Here is a 25,567-nt window from a genome sequence, read left to right as displayed (position 1 = left end):
AAAATGGATCCTAAGTCAGAACTTCCCGAGCTGGAGCCAGAGTTATTTTCACAAAACTAAGTTTAAAAAAAATTTTTTTTGAACAAGCATACATTCCTAAAAAACTCATTTTCAGAATCAAACGAACAGGCTCTGAACTACCGTACTCCATGCTTGAGATAAAAAAGTAAATAACTCCCTCTAAAGTGGGTGAGGTACAAAAAGTTCTCCCCTAGGCTTAAGTATCTCACCTGAAGGAGTATGTTGTAATAGTCTGCATTTCAAATGAAGAAAAGATTGTTGGGGAATCTGGGTGGCCCAGTGGTTGAGTGTCTGCCTTTCACTCAGGTCATGATCCTGGGGTCCTGGGATCAAGTCCCTGTGGGAAGCCTGCTTCTCCCTGTATCTATGCCTCTGCATCTCTCTGTGTGTCTCAAATAAATAAATAAATAAATAAATAAATAAATAAATAAATAAATAAATAAAAATAAATAAATAAATAAACTAACCAACTAACTAACTAACTAAAAACAAAAAAAATGCTAAGGAAAAGATTCTGAAATGACAAAAGGGACACCTGGGTGGCTCAAGAGAGTAATCATCCAACTCTTGCTTTTGGCTCAGGTCATGATCTCAGGGTTCTAGGATCAAGCCCCATTTCAGGCTCCGCACTCAGTGAGGAGCTGCATGAGGATTCTCTCTGTGTCCTTCTGACCCTCACCCCGCCCTACTCATGCACATGCACTCTTTCTCTCTCTCTCAAATCTTTAAAGAAAAAGAAAATTTGTCACATGCAAAAAAATGTACAAAGAGCAAAATATTCATCAAAGCCAGTGTAGACATTTTGTAGCATAAACCTTCAGCTTTTTGTTCTATGCTCATATATAAATGCAGATTCTTGACAAAGTTGGGAGCATATTCTAAATATGACTTAACTTGTTTTTTTTTTCACCTAACTTGTAGGATTATTTCCCCATACTCTTAAATATTGTCTGAAAATTAGAGAATCAAACCTTCTAAATGTAGTGTTCTTCCTCTGAATCAAATGTAAAATCTACTTTCCCTATTTATAAGCAATCCAGCATAACTTAGGTCAAATATTTAAGGACAAGATTAATTCTCAAATAGTCAGCATCATCAGTAATTAGAACATTCATTTCTTTAAACATGTCAATGAAATGATAATTCCTAATATGGCCTTCATCTAATACTAATTTTCCAAGTGATATAGAATATTAAAAAAAATAGAATAAGTCCTCTGCCTTGGAAAGATGGCTGGAAACTGCAGTATGCTCTACCTCTGGGTATTCTCTTGGTACATTCAGACTGCTCATAACAATACCATAGATTGAGTGACTCATAAACAACAGAAACATATTTCTCACAGCTCTGGAGGATGAGAAGTAGCAATCAAGATACTGGCAAATTCAGTATCTGGTAAGAGCCTGAATCCTGGTTCATACATGGCTGGCCTGTACCCTCACATGGCAGAAGGGGTGAGGGAGCTCTCTGGGGCCTCTTTGACAAGTGCAAGCACTAATTCTATTCATGGGGCTCCACCCTCGTGACCTAATTATGTCTCAAAGGACCCACCTCCTCATACCATGTACTGGGGTTAGAATTTCAACACTTGAACTTGGGGAGGACATAAGTATTCAATCCCCTCCAGGGATTGTAAGACACTGTCTGACTATTCCATGTAAATATGCAGACACCTTTGGAGTAAATAAAATAACCCTTATGATTGATTTTTTTTTGCTTCTCTTTTTCCTTATTTTCCCTGATTTCAAGGGCTTGATTCATTTCATTAGCTTTTCCTATACCTGTAAAACATAAAAATCTAGTGACTAATAAAAATGTTCACTTTTGCACTTGATCAGCCAAACTCAGACCTGCCCTTCACATTGTGGTGCTCTTCTTCACCAGGATTCCACTCTGCCTATGATAAAAAGAGGCTTTATTCCACTAACCTGTTAATAAACATATTTTCAAGAGCAGCTTGGGAAACCTGAGGTATTTTTAAGACTTCTATCAATCCATGCATCACAATCTTGGTTGATAATTTTCTTTGCAATCCCTGATAGACTCGCAAGGAGAGAGAAGCCCAGATTCAAGAGACAGCATATGTAATTTCTGCCACAAATTTTCTCCCTTGACAATTAGTAGTTGAGGTGCCTGGTTGGTTCAGTCAATTAAGCATCTGACTCTTGGTTTGGGCTCACATCATGATCTCATGGGTGTTGGGATTAAGCCCTGAGTCATGCTCCATGCTCAACACAGAGTTGGTTTGGGAGTCTCTCTCTGTCTCTGTCTCTCTGTCTCTCTCTCTCTGTCCCTGTGTGTGTGTCTCTCTCTCTCAAATAAAAATTAAAAAAAAAAAACAGTAGTAGCTACCAGACATTGCAGTGGGCATTTTCTATTTATTCCAATGGTTTAAACAACTCTTAATTGTAGGAAATATTAGCTCCATTTGACAGATGAGAAAATGAACACCGTGGAATCTGGAAGCCCTAATTAAAATGCATGTACTCCCCAAAGTGGTAACAATGGATACTCTTATCTTTTACTTACATGACTCAGCAGAGCAAAAGAATAAGAGCCCATTGTTTAGCATGTCAGAAAGGGAAAGGCAGCCTGGAAAGGGGAATCTGGGGTCCTCAGAGACAATGTCTACCTGACTGTACACAGAAATGTATGGAAGCCTTTAATCTCGACCCAAAAAATATCTTGGCATTCATGTTGTGGATATTACTTCACCATTTGAAAGGCAACAAGATTGGACACTCTCCAAAAGCTCCTCCCACTCTGAAATAGTGGACTCCCTATACCATCCCACAAATGCATTTGTCACCTAAGAACACTGATAGTCATCCCAAATGCTGGGGAAACCATACAGAAACTGTGCCTCATTACGTTAGAAACATTGGGTTAACTTTAGAGAAGGAAATCTTGCTCCTGAAGAAAAAGACAGAATGCTGTTGACTAACACTAGAGTTCATTATTTCAGTGGAGAAGTTAGTGCTACTTCTGAGGCCATATTTTGGTGATGGCATTCCAAATTCCCATTTCACCTAGTTCCACAATCCAAGACAGCAATCCCAATCTCATCTATTTTTACACATGCCATGATCATAAGAAAGAGAATGAGAAAGTAGTATGATCTGTTCAGGTGCATCACACAATTTAAAAAGTACTCTTTGGGACTAGAAGAATAAAATATTGTATATAAACATTCAAGATCCCTGCTTTTCAGGGATGCGACAGTTCTTAAATTCTTTTTTCTCAATCAGAAACTGGAAAAACAGAAATAGCACATGAGAAAAATGAAGATTTCATGAGCTAAAAAGTTTATACTTTCAAGTGGTTTTGTTTTTTCATTAAGAATATGGTTTTTGAATATTATTTTTTTAAGATTTTATTTTTAAGTAATCTCTACACCCAACGTGGGACTAAAATTCACAACCCCAAGATCAAGAGTCATACGCTCTACTCACTTGGCCAGGCAGGTGCCCCTGTGTATGCTGTTAACTCTACAGTTGAACAATAAAATATTTACAATTATAATACAGTAGAAATCTAAAAGAAAATGAGCACACACTCCAAATCCTCAAGCAAGATTATACATGATCTTGCACATATGCTTTCACTCATTTCTCCAACCTACCAAATGCTAGAAAAATATTTTTTGAAGATATAAGTCTACAAAGACAAGGAGAATTAAAGGTAATATTAAAGCAATAGAAATTTGAATCTAGAAAGTACGTGAAAGACTGGTCACTGTATTAGATCTCAGAAAACTGAATCAAAAGCCAAGCATGGGAGAATCTGTGAACTAATATGAATTACATAAAATAATCTACAAGGATGCAAATATGAATGGCACCAAGTATTCCTGGAACTTACAATGAGTGGCGAAGGGGAGGTTAAGACAGTAAAATAAGGAAAATTGTTTTAAAAACATGCTTAAGAATAACTCAAATCTCTACATCTTCTCCCCAGATCATACACCCAAGAAATAGCATACCCTCACCCTACAAAAAAAAGGACTGGACATTTATTCCCTGGAATAACTTTCAAAATTTTGAATGCAAATGATCTCTGACTTAGATTTCTATACCCAGCCAAACTAAGTATAAAACTAAAGGTGAGAATAAAGGCATTTTTAGACATGCCTATAAAATTTTCCTTTCATACGATGCTTTCTCAGAAAACTATCATTTTGTTCCACCACAATGAAAGAGTGAACAAATTGAAAAGAAGATATGGGACACAGGAAGCAAGAGATACAATTACTTTAAAAATTAAGATGCTGGGACACCTGGGTGATTCAGTGGTTGAGTAGTCTACCTTTGGCACAAGTTGTGATCCCAGAGTCCTGGGATCAAGTCCCACATCAGGCTCCCTGCAGAGCCTGCTTCTCCCTCTGCCTGTGTCTCTGCCTCTCTCTGTGTATCTCCTGAATAAATTAATCATATCTTGAAAAAAAATAAAAATGAAGATGCTTATTTCTCTCCCCAACCCAATAGTCTTGAGTGGAGAAGCTGACTGCTCCTGGGCTCCATGACACCATTTCAGAGACCCAGATAATGCCCCACCCCCCTTTACAGTCATTATTTCAGGGCCAATGCTGGGTCACAGTCATGCCAGTTTTCCAACTCTTGGGAAGAGGAAAGAAAACTCAGAGGAGCATGGGTACAATATTTTAAGGCCCAAGCAATGAAGGGGCATATATCACTTCTGTCCTACTCTGTCACTCACCTGGTCACATTTCCCTACAAAGAGCCTCTGGAGAATTAAGTCTCTGGCTGGGCAGCCACTTGCATAGCACGCATACCAGCAAAGAAGGGGACAATAGAAAGAATCGATTTTGGTAACATTTTGAGACTAAAAGCAAATGTCTAAGACAGTACATCTCAAGAGTGAACACAAAGACATTACTACTTCAAAGAGACCAGATGGAAGCAAAGACCAGTAAGAACACAGAAGATGTCAGGTAAAGCCAAGTTCCCCTAACCCTTGGCAACCACAAGGTTATCTTTAAGTGCTCTTCAGAAAGAAGCAGCAAGAAGGGAAAGAAATCCAAAACCTTGTGCATTGGCCCAAAAGAATGAGTTTCCCACAGTTTAAAACAAATAAGACTCTATTTCACTAAGCAGCAAATTGAAAGTTCTATCACTCGCCATTAACCCTACTGTTTCCCTCCAATAAGTTAGGTCCTTATGAAAACATCCAATCAAATATCAAGAAACAGAAAGGCTGCACCTTCTTTGTATATTTATCATAAGTAGGTGTCAGTACCCATCTCCAGATGGACATTCAGCATGCTTCTGATTTTTTGTTTTGAAAAAATGCTACCAGAGGGCACCTGGGTGGCTCAGTTGGTTGAATTCTTTATATCAGCTCAAGTTATGATGTCAGGGTCATGGGATGGAGCCCTACCTCAGGCTCCACACTCAGCACAGTGTCTGCTTGAGACTCTGCCCCTCTCCCTGGTGTTTGCATGCTCTATCTCAAATAAATGAATATATAAATAAAGTAAGTAAGTAAGTAAATAAATAAATAAATAAATATTTAAAAGAAATTTTTTAAATTAAAAATACACAATGCTACCACACATACGTGTGTGAGCATGTGCACCTATGTGTAAGTTTCAGCACATTTGTCAGATTTGTTTCCTATGGATCACATATTAGCAATGAAACTATTGAATTGAAGGGAATATGCCTCTTAAGATCATGGATACCCCTTGCTAAACTCTCTCTGGTAGAGCTGTCCCAACTTACAATTCCAGAGCAGTATATTAGAGTACCAAGCTGTCCTCATTCTAAGTGTTGGAAATGCCTTAGATCCTTGATAGGAAATTCTTTTTTTTTATTTACTTATGATAGTCACAGAGAGAGAGAGAGAGAGAGAGAGAGACAGAGACACAGGCAGAGGGAGAAGCAGGCTCCATGCACCGGGAGCCCGATGTGGGATTCGATTCCGGGTCTCCAGGATCGCGCCCCGGGCCAAAGACAGGCGCCAAACCGCTGCGCCACCCAGGGATCCCCTGATAGGAAATTCTTATCCTGAAATGTCCCACTAGAAAATTTTGTTTTCATTATACATCATGTACATTAAGGATTTAAATTGAGAAACTAGGGGCACCTGGGTGGCTCAGTGGCTGAGCGTCTGCCTTTGGCTCAGGTCAGGATCCCAGAGTCTTGGGATTGAGTCCTGTATCAGGCTCCTCGCAGGGAGTCTGCTTCTCTCTCTATCTATGTCTCTGCCTCTCTCTGTGTCTCTCATGATAAATAAATAAAAATTTTAAAATAAATAGAGAAACTAGTAGGGAGGTGTTAAGCTCTATAATGAGTAATAAATTATTTCTAATCACTTAACGAGATGTTCTGTGATTGGTGCAGTAGAAGAAATACCTAATTGAGACCCAGAGTCCCTATACTCAATAGCTACTTCTAGTACTAGGAGCTGTGTGATATTAATAAGTCACCCAAACTCTCTGGGCTTCAGTTTCTTTGTTCTTACAAAATTCAGGGATAGAATTGAATTTATTAATTTCTTGTCCCATAAAGTATCAGAAATCTTAATGATAATATATGTTATAATTTTCGTTTGAGTCAGAGATCCTCGCCTAAAGACTAAGCCATGCATGATTAAAACAGAAAACTCAAAGGAGACGAAATGTTTCATTTTGTACTGTCACCAAAATAATCTCACTGGAAACCTCATTAAGGATTCCCCTATGCAAGATAGCAACTGCTGGCTTAAATTCAGATGGATGGTGATAGCTAATGTAAAATTTTCAGCATCATTTCACTTAAATTCAAAATTCAAATTCAGCAAACATTTATTGTGCCAGGAGCTATTCCACATGAAGAATATAAAACAGTGACCCTGTCCTAAAGAAGCTGACAACATAGTTAAGTCATTTTCTCACAGTGGGGTTTTCAACCTAGAATTGTTTCTGTTTAAATAATAGGAGAGAATACTGAGACTAAGAAATGCCAAAATTAATTAGAATTTCCAAACTAATCTCAAGATTGAGGCTCACTTTTAGCAGTTACACGGAGATTTTTCTTTATGCTTAATATATTTTGCATATTTTGTAAATAAATTATTTTAATAGATTTGAGCTGTATGTGTTGCGTGTGTACATATAATCACTAGTAACTTATACTAATTTGGTATTAAAATTAATTATTTATATATTTAATAATGCCTGAGTCAAAGTTTCAAAATTCACAGAGAAATATGATCAACATCAGAAGAGTAACATGTTATAAAATACAATTACTTAATTTTAAAAATTAACTCCATATAATTAACTAATACACCAATTAAGCAATATATAATTAAGTTATAGTCCCTGCCACTTAGTCATTTAATCATAAAAGCAAAGTATTTTTATAAACAAATAAAATAAATATGAAATCTATTAATTTAATGTGTGGTTGGAGCTAAGAATAAGCATTAACAATAAAAATTATCTATTTCCACAATCTGTGTAATCAGGAAACAGGTCTTGTGATCCACTGCCTAATTATTATATAAGTTTAGAGTGGCTGGTATGGAGGGTGGCTCAGTTCCTTAGTTTGGATGCTGGCTCTGCCACATACCAGCAACTTCACTTTACTTATTCATCTGTAAAATGAGGATGATAGTGCCAACTTCATCATTTTGTTTACAGAATTAAATGAGATAATGCACAGATAGTGCTTAGCACAACCCTGACACCTCGAAAATCCTGGGCATAATTAGAACCTAGTTAGTTTTGGAAATAGTCAGCTTCATGCATAATTTGATACCAAACAGAATTCTGTATACACGTATACTTACAGCCTACTTCATCTGTGTGATTGGTAGGGAAACCAAAAAACAGAAGCGCAGAAGTATTGGCATTTGGGTTAAGGTCTATAAAGTCCTGGCCTCTGGCAAATTCCTCCTTTCTGTTCAAGGGAATCGAGGTTTTGTTCATGACATTTTTACACATTCCCCCTTGCAAACCGCTTTGGCAAACACGAGTCTGATAACTGTCAACTCACGTTTCCAGAAGAGAATGGACATAGATGAGTGCTTTGAGGGGAAAAAACAGAAAAACTACTCCAGCTAATGTCATGTGAAGAAAATCTGCTGGCAGGAGATTTGAAATGGGAAAAATGTAGAGCCAGGTTTGGGAGCAGGTGAGAACAGAAGTGACTCTAGAGAGTGGGACCAAGCCTACCCAGACCTCCCTCACTGTATGAATCTCCTGGTCAGAAGCCTCTAATGAGGATGGTCTTAAACCTTCTCCCATCTGTTTGCAAGGCTGAGGACACATGTCCCAGCCTGTTTGTATTGGGACAAAGAAATGAAAAGAAGTGTCCCTTCAAATGGCACTGGTAGGATACCAGTCCCAGAACATAGAAAAGAATGGATTCTAGACAACCTCACAACATGGGGTGGTCACAGTCAAATTCATGAAGAATCCATGGAACTTCATGAAGATAAAATATAATTGTATTCAGATCATTAGGTGGGATGGGGGAGGAAGTAATGTAAGCTCCTTCCTACCTGGACAGCTTCAGCAACCACAATTTTTTTTTAAGATTTTATGTATTTATCTGAGAGAGAAAGAGTGCAAGGAGAGGGGCAGAGGGAGGAGAGAAAATTTCAAACAGACTCCTCGATGAGCATGGATCCTGATTTGGGGCTCAGTCCCATGACCCTGAGATCATGACCTGAGCTGAAATCAGAAATCGGTTGCTTAACCAACTGAGCCACCCATACACCGCTCAGCAACCACAGTCTTTTGAAAGATTCACATTGGGAAGGGATACATAAAACCAGAAGACATTATAAAACCGCAGAGTTCTGATATTGTTGAGAATTAAGTAACACCATGTCTGTGGAAATCTTCCATAAAACACAGCCCACTCTGCAAATGCAAAGTGATATGGCTCAGTCAGTAGAGCGTGTGATGCCTGATCTCAAGATCATGAGTTCGAGCCCCAAGTTGGAGTAGAGATTACATTAGAAAGAAAAATCTTCCAGTTCCATCCACGTTGAAGCAAATGGTGGGTATTTGTCATTTCTAATGGCTGAGTAATATTCTATTGTAAAAATCTTAAAACAAAGAAAGGAAGAAAAGAAAGAAAGAAAGAAAGAAAGAAAGAAAGAAAGAAAGAAAGAAAGAAAGAAAGAAAGAAAGAAAGAAGTAGACACCATATTTACATATAATTTACATACAAGACTTCTCTTCCTTCAACCATTGTCCCCCTTTCAACTCTCTTGTGTTTTATATTTTTAAATATTTATTTATTTATTTATTTTAGAGAGAAAGAGAACAGAAGCAAGGGAAGGGGCAGAGGGAGAAGGAAAAAGAAAATCGAAAGTGGACTCCCTGCTAAGTGCGGAGCCTGATGCAAGATTCGATCTCACAACCCTGAGATCACCACCTGAGCCAAAACCAGGAGTTGGATGTTTAACCAACTGAGCCACCCAGGTGCCCCAACTCTCTTCTCGGTTAACAACATCATGTTTTAATCACAGAAAAAATAGAATTGTATGTGATGCCTGGATGGCTTAGAGGTTGAGCATCTGCCTTTGGCTCAGGTTGTGATCCCAGGGTCCTGGGATCAAGTCCCAAATTGGGCTCCCCACAGGGAGCCTGCTTCTTCCTCTATCTGTGTCTCTGCCTCTTTCTGTGTCTCTCATGAATAAATAAATAAAATCTTTTTTAAAAAATAGAATTTTAAAGAATTTTTTTAATTTTAAGAAATTGTAGTTAGAAGACACACTCAGTGTATGCTAAATACACACACACACACACACACACACACAGAGGCCTCATTTTATAAACCTACTCATAAAATAATCCTACAGCTTTAATTGGTAACGTTCAGGTATCGTAAAGAAGGAAACTCAGAATGGGAAATGCTTCCCGATATGGCCTGTCTCTGGAGCTGCAGTCATATAGGAATTCAGGGGATGTACTGACATTAGTATTATAGGACTAATTTGTTTGCATCTGTTAAATTTACAGTGCTTAACTTTTCAACGCCAAGACTGTCAAATTTCCAGGAAATGTTTTCTTCTCTCAGTTTCCTTTGTCTGCAAAATGAAGCTATCACTGAAATATTTCCAGGGAAATCCCAGTGGAGATCTTTATAGACAAAGGGGTAATTGCATAGATGGAATGAATTGGCTCTAAGACACTGTACATGTAGAAAGGCAAATAATATTCGGATGATACTGAGGTTAGCAAATCTGGGATTTGAGAGGTAAAAAGCACAGAGCAATATAGATGCCTAATAGCGACAAAGAAAGCAAAGGAAATTTCAGGGAGAAAAAAGCAAGTTAAAAAATACCTTTCCTAAGCAAGGTTCAAAAAACTATACATTTTACTAAACATCAAAGTATCCCCATTACACTGAAGTTCTGTAAAATGGAGACCAAAACAAATCCTATTCATTTTCTTAATGTCTTTTGATAAATAGAACTTCTATTTTGATGAAGTAGTTTATATTGAATTTTTATCTTTTTAAAAATTCCTTTACATTCTGAGAGATATTTGCCTACCTCATATACTTAAAGGTAATCTCTTTTTTTTTCTGGAAGTTTGTAATTATTGCTCATACTTTGAGTCCATGGTCCATCTGGAATTACAGTTTATATATGGTATGAAGTAAGTACTGTATTTTTCACTTCCCATCCAATTGATCCAGAACCCTTTATAGAAAATACTCTACTTTTCTTCACTGAATTGCTTTATGTCCCTGTTGAAAATTAACGGACTATATATGAGTAGGACCATTTCTGGATTCTGTTTTATTAGTCTATTTGTACTACTTTATACCATACAACACTGCTTAATTATTGTAATTTTACATCAAGTCTTGAAATCAAGTGCTGAAACTCCTCCCACTGTATTCTTCTTCTACAAAATGTTCTTAGTTATTCTAGGTTCTTTGCGTTTCTATGTAAATTTCATAATCAGCATGTCAATTTCTTTACAAAAGAGAAGTCTGGAACTGAGTTAGCATATTACCCTAAACAGTACACTTCTAGACTTACCATGAGGCAGAAATATAATGTACATTATTTAAGCCACTCTCATTTTGGATGTCTTTCACTGAAAACCAAACTTAATCCTAACTGATACAAGCTTTGATTGGCTCTAATGGACCACTTGCTAAACCCTAGACCAATCGCCATGGCCAAGGAGGTACAATGGAAGCAGGTCCAACCAGGTCCCCCAAGAACTGACTGTGGAGAATTGCTGACTCCCCAGAAAATCAAGACAGGAGCTAGAACTCGCAGAAGCTGAAAGGAAAAGGAGTAGTAATTCAGCGTATATCTGCCATCCCACCAAAATACCCCCAAAACTAAACAGACTGGAGGATGCATGTGCTTTCATTTGTTTTGGGTTTGATACTATCTTTTGCGGGGGGGGACTCATTTGCTTTAAAATGTGCATCTAGCCATTCAGTTGCTTATACACTCTGAAATATAAACAACAGCATCCAAAGCAAAGCATGTAAAAGAGACATAACTATGGGGCAGCCCAGGTGGCTTAGCACCGCCTTCAGCCCAGGACCTGATCCTTGAGACCCAGGATCGAGTCCCATGTCAGGCTCCCTGAATGGAGCCTGCTTCTCCCTCTGCCTGTGTCTCTGCCTCTCTCTCTCTCTCTGTGTGTGTGTCTCTCATGAAGAAAGAAGAAGAAAGAAAGAAAGAAAGAAAGAAAGAAAGAAAGAAAGAAAGAAAGAAGGAAAGAAAGAAAGAAAGAAGAAAGAAAGAAAGAAGAAAGAAAGAAGAAAGAAAGAAAGAAAGAAAGAAAGAAAGAAGAAAGAAAGAAAGAAAGAAAGAAAGAAAGAAAGAAAAAGAGAGAAAGAGACATAACTCTGTAGTGATCCCAGGGATCCCAGAGCATGGTCTGCTGAAGAATGTGGCAAGCCAACTCAGCTATCGGAGAAGCCAGAAGTCGATCTTAAGAGGACAAACCATCATATCTGCCATTATGAGGAAGCTTCAAAAGGTACTTTGTTTGCTTCTGCTGATTTTAACTTATTTGCACTTACCTAACAAGCTTAAACCAGAATCAGAAGGGACACATTTTCAGATTGGGAAGTCACTACTGGAAACTTAATTTAAAAAGCCAAGTGTTTGAGGGGATGACTTCTGCCAGATGTTTTCTGGAAACCCAAATGAAATTAGGAAACATGGGTATGGCAGGTGTATTAACCCCAGAGCAAAACCCAGGCCAGTCTCCCTTAATGCCTGAGGACACCGCATGGGCATTATATAAGATTATTGAGAGATGACTTAAGTCATCCAGTTGGCAGACTAAACTCCTTGGAAACGTCTCCCTGAACTCCCTGCTCTGAGCTAGCAGGCCGATCATTGCTATGTGGCCCTGTGGAAGAGATTGTGAGACCTCTCATCCCATGAGCTGCAAAGTTGCTCCATAAGCTGCTTGACTCCATCTCAGATGGTGCTCACCTGTAGCGTTCTGAGGCTTACTCCTTCCTTCTCCTGTGCACACGGCCAATGCCGTCACATCATGGTCTAAATCGTGCCAGAAAGAAACTCAGAAATCAATAGCACACCAATCTCCTCATTTCTAGATGAGGAAACTTACAAATAAGCTCTGTAGAAATTTTGTTTCAAATGTGAGATTATGGAACTCCTGTGTGGCTTAGGGGTTTAGCATCTGCCTTCAGTTCAGGGCGTGATCCCAGGGTCAGGGATCAAATCCTGCGTCGGGCTCCCTACAGGGAGCCTGCTTCTCTCTCTGCCTCTCTCTGTGTGTCTCTCAAGAATAAATAAATAAAATCTTCTTTTTTAATGTGAGATTATTTCCTTGCCCTTGAAAAAAGAAGTATTTCTGTTTTGTGCTTATCTTGTTTCTTTCCCATGGTTTATTTTGTTTCTTCTTGTTCTGGAATCATCACCAAGCTGTCCCTCCCTCTGTGTCAGCTAACTGAATGTACTGAACCTTCAAACAAATGAAATGGAAGAACAAAGACAGATGTCCAATGTTGAAGTGTAGGGAGGACATGATTATGTATTTAATTTTAAGCAATTAATCTGAAGCATTATTATCAACCCGATGGTACTATTTTAACTCAAAACCTGTCTATCTACAGTGTTGTGTCAGATAGATAACAAATGGAATTAAATGAATTGAGATCTCAGTCTGCAGGTTTACAATACCATGCAGGTTGCTTTAGGTAGGTCAATAGCAAAGAATAATCTTCATAGGCATCATCCATGACTTTGTAGATGTCAGGTATAGATAGACCTGTGAGCACCATGAGAAGGTAGACTTCTCAGGCAGCCACAAACCCAAGAGGGCATCCCAGAACTAAGGATGGAGACCACCCTGCCTTCACATGGCCCATATCTCCCTGTGCAATGGTGCTCTTAAAGACTATCGTTTCTTTATGAGCTCGGAGTCAAGTCATGACCCACTGCTAGCAAGGGAATAAAACTTTTTGAAATGCCATTTTGTACTTCATATTCCTTTCCTTATTGTTTAATTTTATTTGCTTCTATTTCATTTTATTTAGCAATATAATTTACACTTCTGTTCATCACTTGGCATCCTTTATGGGGCAAGGTATGATTTTATATTATATTAATTTTACTATATCAAGTTATACTACTATGTGCATATAAATTTGGAAGTATCCCAGAAAGGGAATAGACTGTGGAATCATGCTGTTCCTCCTTTAAATCTCTCTCCTGCCACTTGGTGCCTGTGTGACCTAAGGTGAGTTATTTAACTTCTCTGAAATTCAGTGAACTAGGAATGACAATATTGACATCAGAAAAGGTTGTCAATACTAAAGGCAGCATAGATAAAATACCTTGCACGCTGCCTGGCACTGAGTAATCACCCATGTATCATTGAATATACTTATTTATGAAGCTGGTTGTCCACCAAGTGTTTAGGGGTGGCCCTATCTTCTAAACAGGATTGAGTACAAGCAGGAAAAGCAGATGCAACAAGCAGAACTATGTCAAACTAAAGAGCTTCTTGCACGACAAAAGAAGCCATCAACAAAATGAAAAGGGAACCTATACAATGGGGGAAAATATTTGCAAACTGTGTATGTGATAAGGGATTAATACTCAAAATGTATAAAGAATTTATACAATAACAGCAACAGTAACCAAAAAAAAAAGCCAATCCAGTTTAAAAAATGGGCAGAGGAACTGAATAAATACATTTTTCCAAAGAAGACATCCACATGGCTAAAGGTATATGAAGAAGCGCTCTACATCAGTTATCATCAGGGAGATTGAAAACCAAAGCTACAGTGAGATATCACCTCACACCTGTTAGAAAGGTTAGGCTCCAGAAGATAAGAGATAACAAGTGTTGGTGAGGACGTGGAGAAAATGGAGGCCTGATTGGACTGTTGATGGGAAATGTACATTGGTGCAGCCGTTATGGAAAGCAGTATGGAGGTTTCTCAAAAAAATGAAAAATGGAACTACCGTATGATCCAGCAATCCCACTTCTGGGTATAGGCCCAAAGGAAATAAAAGCAGGATGTCCGGAGGTGCCTGTCCTCTCATGTTTATTGCAGCAATATTCACAATGGCCAGGATATGGAAACACCCAAAGTGTCTATTGATGAGTGAGTGGATAAAGATGTGAGGTATATATACAATGGAATATATATATTCATATGTTACACATGTATATATATAATGGGATACACACACAATGGAAATTTATTCTATCATGAGAAAGAAGGAAATCCCTCTTTCATTTGAGACAACAAGGATCGACCTTGAAGGGATTATGCCCAGTGAGATGAATCAGATAGAAAAAGACAAATACTGTATGATATCACTTACATGCGAAATCTGAAAAACAAAACTAGCTCCTAGAGACAGAGAATACAATGGTGGTTACTAGGGGCTGGGAGGAAGGGGAAATGGGGAGATGTTGGCCAAAGGTGTTGGCCAAACTTGTGACTGGAAGATGAGTAAGTTCTAGAGATCTAATGTATGGCATTGTGATTATAGTTAACAATACTATATTACATATTTCAAAGTTGCTAAGAAACTGGATTCTTTTTTTATAATAAATTTATTTTTTTTGGTGTTCAATTTACCAACATACAGAATAACACCCAGTGCTCATCCCGTCAAGTGCCCCCCTCAGTGCCCGTCACCCATTCACCCCCACCCCCCGCTCTCCTCCCCTTCCACCACCCCTAGTTTGTTTCCCAGAGTTAGGAGTCTTTATGTTCTGTCTCCCTTTCTGATAGTATAGGGAAGGGAGAAGAAACTGGATTATTAAATGTACTCACCACAAGAGAAATGATAATTAATGTGATGTGATATAGGTGTTAGCTAATGCCTAATGCCGCGGTAGTAATCATGTCGCAATATATAAATGTATCAAATCAACATGTGTACACCTTAAACTTACAGAATGCTTAAAAATAATAATAATAAGTAAACAGGATTGAGCATTTCCTGCCAAGTTAGCAAAGCTGAATCTAACCACGTCAATACTGTACTGTTTCCCATGTCCTTATGTAATAGTGCCACCCTCCCTAAAGTGTCATCTTGATACAGGGAGGGCAAGCAACAGGAGAAGCAGAGGAGGAGTCAGGGAGACTCCCTGAATTAATCAAATGAATACCCAACAGTAACCAAGCCAAAGGGGACAGTACTACAACTGGTTCCCTGCTTGCACAGTCACTAGCCAGCGTGGGTCTCAGTTTAACTGGCAATTTGTAAGAAACACGAATCGGAGCCCCTTACTGTGGAACCCAGAACTCTGTGATTTAACAAGCTCTCCAGATGATTCTTAGGCACACAGAAGTTTGAGAAGTGCTGCTGGAAAATATTAATGGAAGAAGGTAGCTATGGCCATCAGCCAGTCCAGATGGAATAAGTCAATGACCGATAAGCCACATCAAGCCTCCAGTATTCTTGACCTGGAACTACAAAATAATATTTTAAATGGCCCCTTTCACATTTTGAAATTGGGCACTATGAGGTTTTCTTGAAAAATCAAAAATTATGGGGGCACCTGGATGGCTCAGTGGTTGAGCATCTGCCTTCAGCTCAGGTTGTGATCCCAAGGTGCTGGGATCGAGTCCCGCATCAGGCTCTCTGCAGGGAGTCTGCTTCTCCCTCTACCTATGTCTCTGCCTTTCTCTGTGTCTCTCATGAATAAATTTTTTTAAAAAAATCAAAAATTATAATAGAACTGAATCTGCATTTCCACTGGGCCACATTTGAATAAGGGTCAAATATTGGCACCCCTCTTTAGAATAGTCTGTGCTTTCCATTTTGCCATGGTCCTCACCAGTTCCAATTATCATGGGTCCCCACAACCCATCTAGAGACCCTGTCATGCCCCAGGATACATTTGGAATGACCAGTCCAGGATTGGTTCAACTTCTCCATCCCCAAGAAAATGAGTGGGAAAAATCAGAGAGGGAGACAAACCACGAGAAACTCCTAAATCTGGGAAACGAACAAGGGGTAGTGAAAGGGGAGGTGGCCAGGGCGATGGGGTGACTGGATGACAGGCACTGAGGAGGGCACTTGACATGATGAGCACTGGGTATTATACTAGATGTTGGCAAATCTAACTCCAATTAAAAAAAATATACAAAAAAACCCACAAAACTTCTCCATCCTCCATTCAGAGAAGTAAAGCTTGTGTCAGTTTAGAAGTCGGCCAACAATTTAGAAACAGAATAATACCTCATATAAATGGCAGCTGCCATTACAGTATCATTTATTAAAAGAAAAAATATTTTAGACTAGAACCCTGGTTGGGGATACCCTCCATGTTATTGTTCTTTCCCTGCTTCCCTTGTGACTGTACTTGATGTTTATTTTCATGAGATTTCTCCCATATCAGAATGTTATTTGGAAAAGCAAAACAGAGTGATATGCTGAGTTTCACAGGAAACAATCCAAAAAGCAGTTTTACTCTCACATGGACTACATCTTGTTTTGGTATTACATAGTCAAAGTGTCTCATTTCCTTTTAAGATATTATTTATTTATTTATTTATTTATTTATTTATTTGGGAGAAAGAAAGAGAGCATGGGTGGGGGAGGAGCTGAGGGAGAGGGAGAAGCAGACTCCCCGCTGAGCAGGGAGCACCATGTGGGGCTCAATCCCAGGACCCCCAAATTCATGACCTAGCCGAAGGCAGACGCTTAAACAACTGAGCCACTCAGGCACCCAAAGGGTCTCATCTCTAACAAATACCAGAAATTACACTTGTAAATGGTATGCTTGTGTTTGTGGCTGGAAGATATGTTTTGTGTATTTGTATAACATGGATATTTAAAGTTTCCCAGGTGATTCCATTATATGCAACCAGATTTAGGAAACACTAATGTGTTCTACCCCAACATAATCCAATTATCCTCCCTCTGCCACCCCTGAAAGATGGGAGGGTCATTTTTTAAAACGTTTTTAAACCAATCAAATTATTGGGAAATTCTTTCTTACATTGAGCTGAAATGCAACACCGACAACACCTGTTTCTACCTGATTTCTCTTGAAAGCTCTTTTATGACATTTTGCACCCAATGAGACCCAATGAGACCCAATGGTCTCTCAGCTGATTTTTATTTTGTTTCTGAACTGAGATCTATTGTGATTATCATCCTTAGGAATAATGATGAGATTAGTCTTTTATGAATATCTTATTCTGTGTGAGACAGAGTTAGGAAATTTGTGTGCTTCTCTCACACTCTTCGCAAGACAGACCAGTGAATTATCTTACCCATTCTTTAATTGGCAAAGCCAGAACTGGGTCCAAGGCAATTGTGCTAGTCAAAGCTATGCTGGCCTATTACCATTTGATAACCAGATCTGGACACAAATTTTTCTTAACTGGGAACTTCCTGGTCTAGAACACTATATTTTCAGGTTTAAAGTTAGAAAGCATATCATTGCATAATTTGTTTTAAACCTAGCCTCATATCTGACTGGTTGGATGATGAACCCGTGAAGCCAGCATCACCCCACCCACTGAATTCATGATCCATCACGTGTGTCCACTCATAAGTGCCAGGGCATTGGGAATGAGCTTGATGGGTCCTCAAATACAAAACAAGAGTCCTAATAAAATAAGGGGGAGGACAGCATGGTATTCATTAATGAGCGGTTAGGTGGTAGATAAAATATCTAAGTTTTGACCATTAAATATGGGTTGTATATGGGAATGTGAAAAAAGGTGGAAGGGGATAAGTGCGGGGGTAAGAACCTGAATTGTTTTGTTTGTCTTTCCATTTTGGTTTGGTTTGTTTTATTTTTGCTGGTCACTGTTCTCCCTGTATTCCTCCTCCATCTTCCATTTAAAAATAATAATAAATGAGAGGCACCTGGCTGGCTCGGTCGGCAGAACATGCGATTCTTGATCTCAGGGTCATGATTTTGAGCCCCACATTCTGTGTGGAGATTATTTAAACACTAAATCTTTTAAAAATAATAATTAAGTGAAAATGTATTTCATTTTATTTTTGGAGAGTGAGAGACAGTGAGAACACATGTGCAAGAGCAGAAGGGAGGAGCACAGGGATAAAGAAAATTTCTGTGCTCAGCACAGAGCCAAGGGGAGCCTCAATCTAAAGACCCTGAGATCATGACCTGAGCCAAAATCAAAAGTCAAACATTTAACTGACTGAGCCACCCAGGAACCCCTGAAAATTTAATTTAAAAGAGAAATATGGCCAATAATTTCAATGAATGCTCCCCAAAAATAAGGAATAAGAACTACATAGTGGTCTGGCATGCTCAGCTAACATTCGTCTTCGCATCTTACCTTATACAGCAGGCATCATGAAACCTATGCACTCCACATACGTGCTTGGAATTTCTGTGTGTCTTTGTCACAGAGTGATGAGTTCATTTCAGAGACCTCACAGACTTCTGCTAGGATTTTATTTTATGGTACTGCATCTTTGCAGAAAATAATTTTACTGGAAATCTATTTGTAAGATGTGACTTTTTAACCATTTAGAGAGTGGAGTCAAGTGTAGTCAAACTCACCTTACACTGTAAATTCTGTTTCAACTTCTGTTGGATGGCTGTTTCAAAAGAAAAATAAGGGTGAACTCCAATTTATGTTTTTATTTTTTTAAAGATTTTATTTATTTATTTATGAGAGAGAGAGAGAGAGAGAGATCCGAGCAGAGGGAGAAGCAGGCTCCAGGCAGAGAGCCTGATGTGGGACTCGATCCTGGGGAGTCCAGGATCACACCCTGGGCCAAAGGCAGGCGCTAAACCGCTGAGCCACCCAGGGATCCCATGTTTTTATTTTTAAATAGCTTCATCAAATTGAGTCTTTTCTAATTGAAAGTTACTTGGTGTAATTATGCAGCCTCAAGAACAATAGCAAAAGTCAGTTTGCAATCACTTGATTTATTTCAAGTTTTGCCACTCTGCCATTATTAAATTAATTCACCTTCTAATAAAAATAATTCCTAATGTTGAGAAAATACAGATAAGTAGAGAGAAGCTTTATTAAGATCATCAGTATTAAAACTAAATCCTTTTTTCTCATTAAAGAAGATACAGTCAATTTAATTAATTCACATTAATCCCTAGTTGACATTAAATTCATCTAAAAATCTACACTCATATTGATAACACAGAGCCATAAAAAATGTTTAAAATGATTAATATGTAAACGAAACACAGTTCTAAAGATTTAAGTGATTGTATTTTAAAATGTTCTATAGGGGTGCCTGGCTGGCTCAGTCAGTGGAGCATGCAACTCCTAATCTTGGAGATTTGAGTTCCAAGCCCCACGTTGGGTGTAGAGATTACTTCAAAAAATAAAATATTAAAAATAAATAAAATTAAATGTGCTATAAATGAACTAATTTTCTGAGGCCACTTTTTTAATTTATCAAATATTTGCGATTTAGAAAAACAATCAGAAGAGTATGCTTTCTAAACCGCTGAGCCACCCAAGAGTGCCCAAGAGTATGCTTTCAAAAGAAAAAAATAGAAAATTTTACTGGGATATTGATTTAGGATTGATATTTCCTTCTAACTTAACGGAAAGTGATCAGACTATAAAAATTGAGCCGCAGGACGCCCAGGTGGCTCAGCTATTGAGTGTGTGCCTTTGGCTCGGGGCTTGATCCTGGAGTCCCAGGATTGAGTCCCACATCGGGCTCCCTGCATGGAGCCTGCTTCTCCCTCTGCCTCTGTCTCTCCCTCCCTCTCTCTCTCTCTCTCTCTCTCTCATGAACAAATAAATAAAATCTTTTTAAAAAATTGAGCCCCAAATGATCTTCATACTTATATCATTTAAATTCTTATTTTGAGAGACAGCTCTATTTTGTGAAGATTTCTGTTATTTTATTTCTTTACTTTTTTCTTGAAAATTATAATTATAATAATTTAGGTAATCAATAGTCACCTCCAGTACTTTTACCTCTTTCTAGATTTTATTTTAAAATGTCTTTACGTGTGAACTTAAAATATTGGGTTTTTAGAACTGACCTCTACGGAGGCCTGGGTGGCTCAGTGATTGAGCTCCTGCCTTTGGCTCAGGTCATGATCCTGAGGTCCTGGAATCGAGTCCCACATCAGGCTCCCCATGGGGAGCCTGCTTCTCCCTCTTCCTGTGTCTCTGCCTCTCTGTGTGTGTCTCTCATGAATAAATAAGTAAAATCTTAAAAAAAAAAGAAAAAAAAAGAACTGACCTCTAATATGAATAGATATCAGGTGGCATATTTTTATTCTAGCTTCATAAATCTGTTTTCAGGCAATAGGTCACTTAACAAAGAATGTCATCGTGTATATTTAACACTAATCTCAGATTGAGTTCTCATCCCAAGTCCATGCTGATCGGCCTTGTAAAAGTCTAACTTTGGTTCATGAGCTCCTTCATACAGTGTCCAAGTCTTCTACCAGGACAAGCCAAGCCAGATAAAATTACTGTCTTTCCTATGTACAGTGACTAAAAGAACTCACCTTTCATGTCAAATAACAAGAAACAGACTTGTATTTTACCCAGCTTTTCAATTTCATGATAAGCTCTAGAGCTAATTAATTTAATAGACTAAAAAATGCCAATTTATTTACTTTTTTTGTCTCAATAAACATTAGTGTGCTTGAATGGACACCTCTATTTTCCTTGGAGTTTTAAAGCTTCCTTTCATGTGAGAGAAAAATGGATAAATATGTCAGGGTTTATCAAACAGAGCCTTGCTTTTTTGGCTAGTCCCCTTTGCCTTATCTAGCAAACACATTACCCTCTCCATCAAAATGTGGCAGAGCAAACACTGCAGTAGGCCCGCACACACAACCAGAGGTAGCTTTAAACAGCCTCTGGACTCTTTAAACTCAGCTAGAAAGCTGATTAGGTCCCAGATCTTGGGACATTATCTTATTTTTGATAGCTGTGCTATGAAAAAGCAATAAAGAAAAAGCTGTCTAATAAGAAGGCAAGTTAAAGTGTCTGCTTACTTAAGAGTCATACTTAAAAGGAAGGGGGAAAAAGGAACTGTGTAAACTGGTTTAACTATTTGCAAATCTCAAAGGGAGCAATGTTTAAAAAAAAGTTTTTATGTGAGTTAAAGGGGAACCATGATATTTCCTTAAATCTCAGCATTCACATACAGGAAACAACTTCAGCGTATCTGGGGATATTCTCATATCTTTACTTAGTACACTGTGGGTGACTTTGAAGCTATTGTTTGTCCAAATATGAGGAAGTCAAAGATTCCTCCCAGGCCTATGGAAGAACCACAAAAAGACACATAGGAAGTTATATATATTTCACTAAGTTACCTTCCCCTGATCTAAAAAACTAACTTATTTAAAATGTGAGAAAGTACCTAACACTGAAACTGAGTTAAAATACCTGAGACTCACTTTTCTTAGCAAATAGTGCAATGACAGATGATATTTAGAAGGAAATATTTTAGCCATATTTCTCAACATTTTAACAGGTGAGCAAAGTACATGCCTGTGTTTCTGCATCCTAACCTCATTGAAAGTCCAGCTTCTCAGGACTTGAGACATTTCTGGCATATGCACAGACTGAAAATAGACTCTTGCACCAGGAGCAGGCTGAAAAGAAAAGATGTGAGTAGGATGTGGAATGCTGATTTAAAGAGATGAGGGGTGTGGTTCAAAGCGGCAAGGTCAATGTTAACACGTGTAAGAAAACACGAACTCCTGTCTGGGCTTGTTTGCAAGATTTAGTTTGGGAAGTGACATAAAATGAGAACTATTCGTACCTAAGGTTCTGTGATCTAACTGTAACAAAAGCAAGTCATATCTGTATCCACGTAGAGTGACTTGGAGGGAGTGGGGAGGGGCGCTGTTAGCTGCCTCTCAAGGACTCTGGTTTCACTTAGCTCAGATCTTGAGTTACTATCTGGAAAAGCAATAGAGCAGCTCAAAAACACAAAGGAAGCTAGCTATTCCATAGAGGAGGTAATGCTGATTTTATTCCCAACTGAAATGGGAATTGCATTTGTCTTAATTTCAAAACTCAACATGTGAAAAAACACAAACACTGAAAAAAACATATTATTTATTTCTTTCATTTTCACATCAAGATCCTAGGGTGTGGTTTTTTTTTTAAGATTTTATTTATTCATGAGAGACACAGAGAGAGGCAGAGACACAAGCAGAGGGAGCAGCAGACTCCACGGGGAGCCTGATGCGGGACTAGATCCCAGAACCCTGGGATCAGGGCCTGAGCCAAAGGCAGATGCTCAACCACTGAGCCACCTACGTGCCCCAAGATCTTAGGTTTTAATCAACATCCCAATGTATGATGAAACATCCCTTTCTGTTAAAAATAAATTTCACCTTGAAGAGCTTAATAGAAGACAGTGCCTGTTTGCATAGGAAAAGGATATCATAAACCCCAGAGAATGTTAAAATATGCTATAAAGGACATAGGCATATCAGGCAACAGGAGGATGGAGAGTGCTGGCATCCTTACCAAACGAGTAGCTGATAAGCCAGTCACATAGGCTGTTTGCCTCCTTACAGTTTCTTAGTGGAGTTTGCTGTGATTTGGTGTACAAACAGTTCGGTGGCATGCCAACCACACCCTGGAGCTGCCTTTGACTTTGACTGTTTACAAAGAAGGCGCCTTAGTGTGTCTGGGGCCTCAGGAGACAGCGACAAAGACAGTAATCACTTTGCCCCAGAGGCAGTTTTGCACTGAGCACATTGCAAGGCTGAGAGCAATGCCTTAATAGAACCACTTCATATTTAGAGTTTCAGTTGTGAAGTCTAGTCACAACATTCTGGGTGACTGTAACTAAAAGCATTGTTGTCAATAATAAAATTAATGAGACCCTGATGCATATATGAGCTATCATGATAGCAGATGCCAATCTAGTAGTAAATACACAGCGGACACTGCTTTAAGAGCTTTGTGTGTTAACTCATTTATTTTTTTTAAGATTTTATTTATTTATTTGAAAGAGACAGAGCATGAGCGAGCAGGGTTAGGAATACAGGGAGAAGCAGACTCCTTGATGAGCCAGGAGCCCAGTGTGGGTTCCGTTCCATCCCAGGACCTTGAAACCATGACCTAAATCGAAGGCAAGCACTTAACCTACTGAGCCACCCAGGCACCCCATGATAACTCACTTCTTACAGCAACCCCTGAGGCAGATAGTATTATAACTTCACTAGATGAGGAAACCAAAGGACAGAGAAATACAGTAACTTGCCCAGGGCTGCAGAGCTATTAATTGACCAAACTCCAAAGAAGTTCCTTTGCAAACGTGTCTGTGTGTGAGCACGTATTAAATATGATAGAAGGGCTCCCCTTGAAAAGAAATGGGGTCCACCTAATTTATTTTTCTCCTCAGGAGACAACATGTGGAAGTATTTTTTTTCATTATTGGGGTAATATACACTATATTTTATTCAAGGAACTTGGTGGTGGATGGCTTTTAAAAGGCTTATTTTCAACACAAGCCAATGATTTGTAAAACATTTTGGAAAATGGCTGCAAATTGATTCACATGGTGTCTCAAAACTCCTTAGCTTACCTAATTAAAGTGTGTAGATTCTGTTCACCACAAATCCATCTTTTCTTCACCTTGCTTGATTTGCCTTAGTACCCCCTGGCTGATACTCTATCATAGGTAAATATTTCCTTTGTCAGCCTACCCTTTCACTTTCTCTGTGGATATTGTGTCTGTACTTACTTTTGCTAATGACTGTTTTTCTCCACAGAAAGATGTATGTCCTGGAGTTTTGCAAATATTTTGGTTTTTGTCATTGAACACCATCTAGGGATAAATAGCAACATCAAATGATACAAAAAATTGCTGATGATATTACCAGCAAAGAAGGCATACCATCAGAGTCTCCCAAACCAGCCCAAAATATAAGGGACACTTAAAAGAAAGGATAAGCTGGACTCTCCAGTCTAGATCACACTTGATTAATCTCTTTACCATCATTATGAAGTACACAATCAAGCCCAAAGATGCATTTTTGTGAATACAACACTAAAGAAGGAGGGAAAATGAATGAATGAGTAGATGAATGGATGAAAGAGGAAAGAAGTTCTAATTACAAATGTTGCCATTGTTGCCATTACTGAGATATACAACATACTTTTTTACTGCAATGTTGACCTAAGAGCTGACTAGAAATATGACTACTTTCCTTGTGCTGACTTATTTGAGGGGGGGGGGCAATTATGCACTTAACTTTTTTTAAGATTTTATTTATTTATTCATGAGAGAGAGAGAGAGAGAGAGAGAGAGAGGCAGAGGGAGAAGCAGGTTCCATGCCGGGAGCCGGACGCGGGACTCGATCTCCATCCCGGGACTCCAGGGTCACGCTCTGGGCCAAAGGCAGGCGCTAAACCGCTGAGCCACCCAGGGATCCCTTAACAGCTTTTTAAAATGCTATGGGTCCTCACCCTCTGGTGCAGCATTATATACTTATGAGATTAACCACACTGGTAATGACCTTCCCATCTGATCTATAATGACAAAATGAAACTCTGAAGGCCAGAGATACATCACAGTGCTAGGATTGCCTTTCCAGGCTTCACAAGTCATCCCAAGAGTGTCTAAAGGACAAATGTAGAAGTACCAAACACAATAAACAACAATACCTCTATTACTGAAAAACAGCACACATTTGAAACTTTACCTTTACACACACACACACACACACTAAACCATTGCTAACCAGACTAACAGTAATCCAAGAAGATGTACAGAAAAATGTGTTCCATTTTGGAAATATTTTTCAAGCACAAATTAAATAAGCATGCATACGCATCTGTACTCTGCTGGTGTTAGTTTTTAAAAAGTCAAGGAGAAAGCTCCTTTCTTCCAGAAATCTCAAATTATTCATTGGTCCTTCAGTAAGTAGTGCTAATTTCAGAACCACTAGGATGTGCCCAGATTATTCAAATCATTTACTTGAAAAGACCCAAATGTCAGGGAAGTTTATTAACAGTTTGTACTTGTGGGGAAAAAATCTTTCCTTACCCACGAGGGTTAGGGTCTTGTGGGGGGAGATGTGGATTATTAAATACTAGTAAAAATCCAGCCTGTGCCAAAGGATTTGAGGACCTAATTCCCAAAGCAACTT

The sequence above is a fragment of the Nyctereutes procyonoides genome, unplaced genomic scaffold (assembly GCF_905146905.1).
Source record: "Nyctereutes procyonoides isolate TBG_1078 unplaced genomic scaffold, NYPRO_anot_genome, whole genome shotgun sequence".
Taxonomy (NCBI): Eukaryota; Metazoa; Chordata; class Mammalia; order Carnivora; family Canidae; genus Nyctereutes; species Nyctereutes procyonoides.
This window is presented reverse-complemented; position numbering follows the sequence as displayed.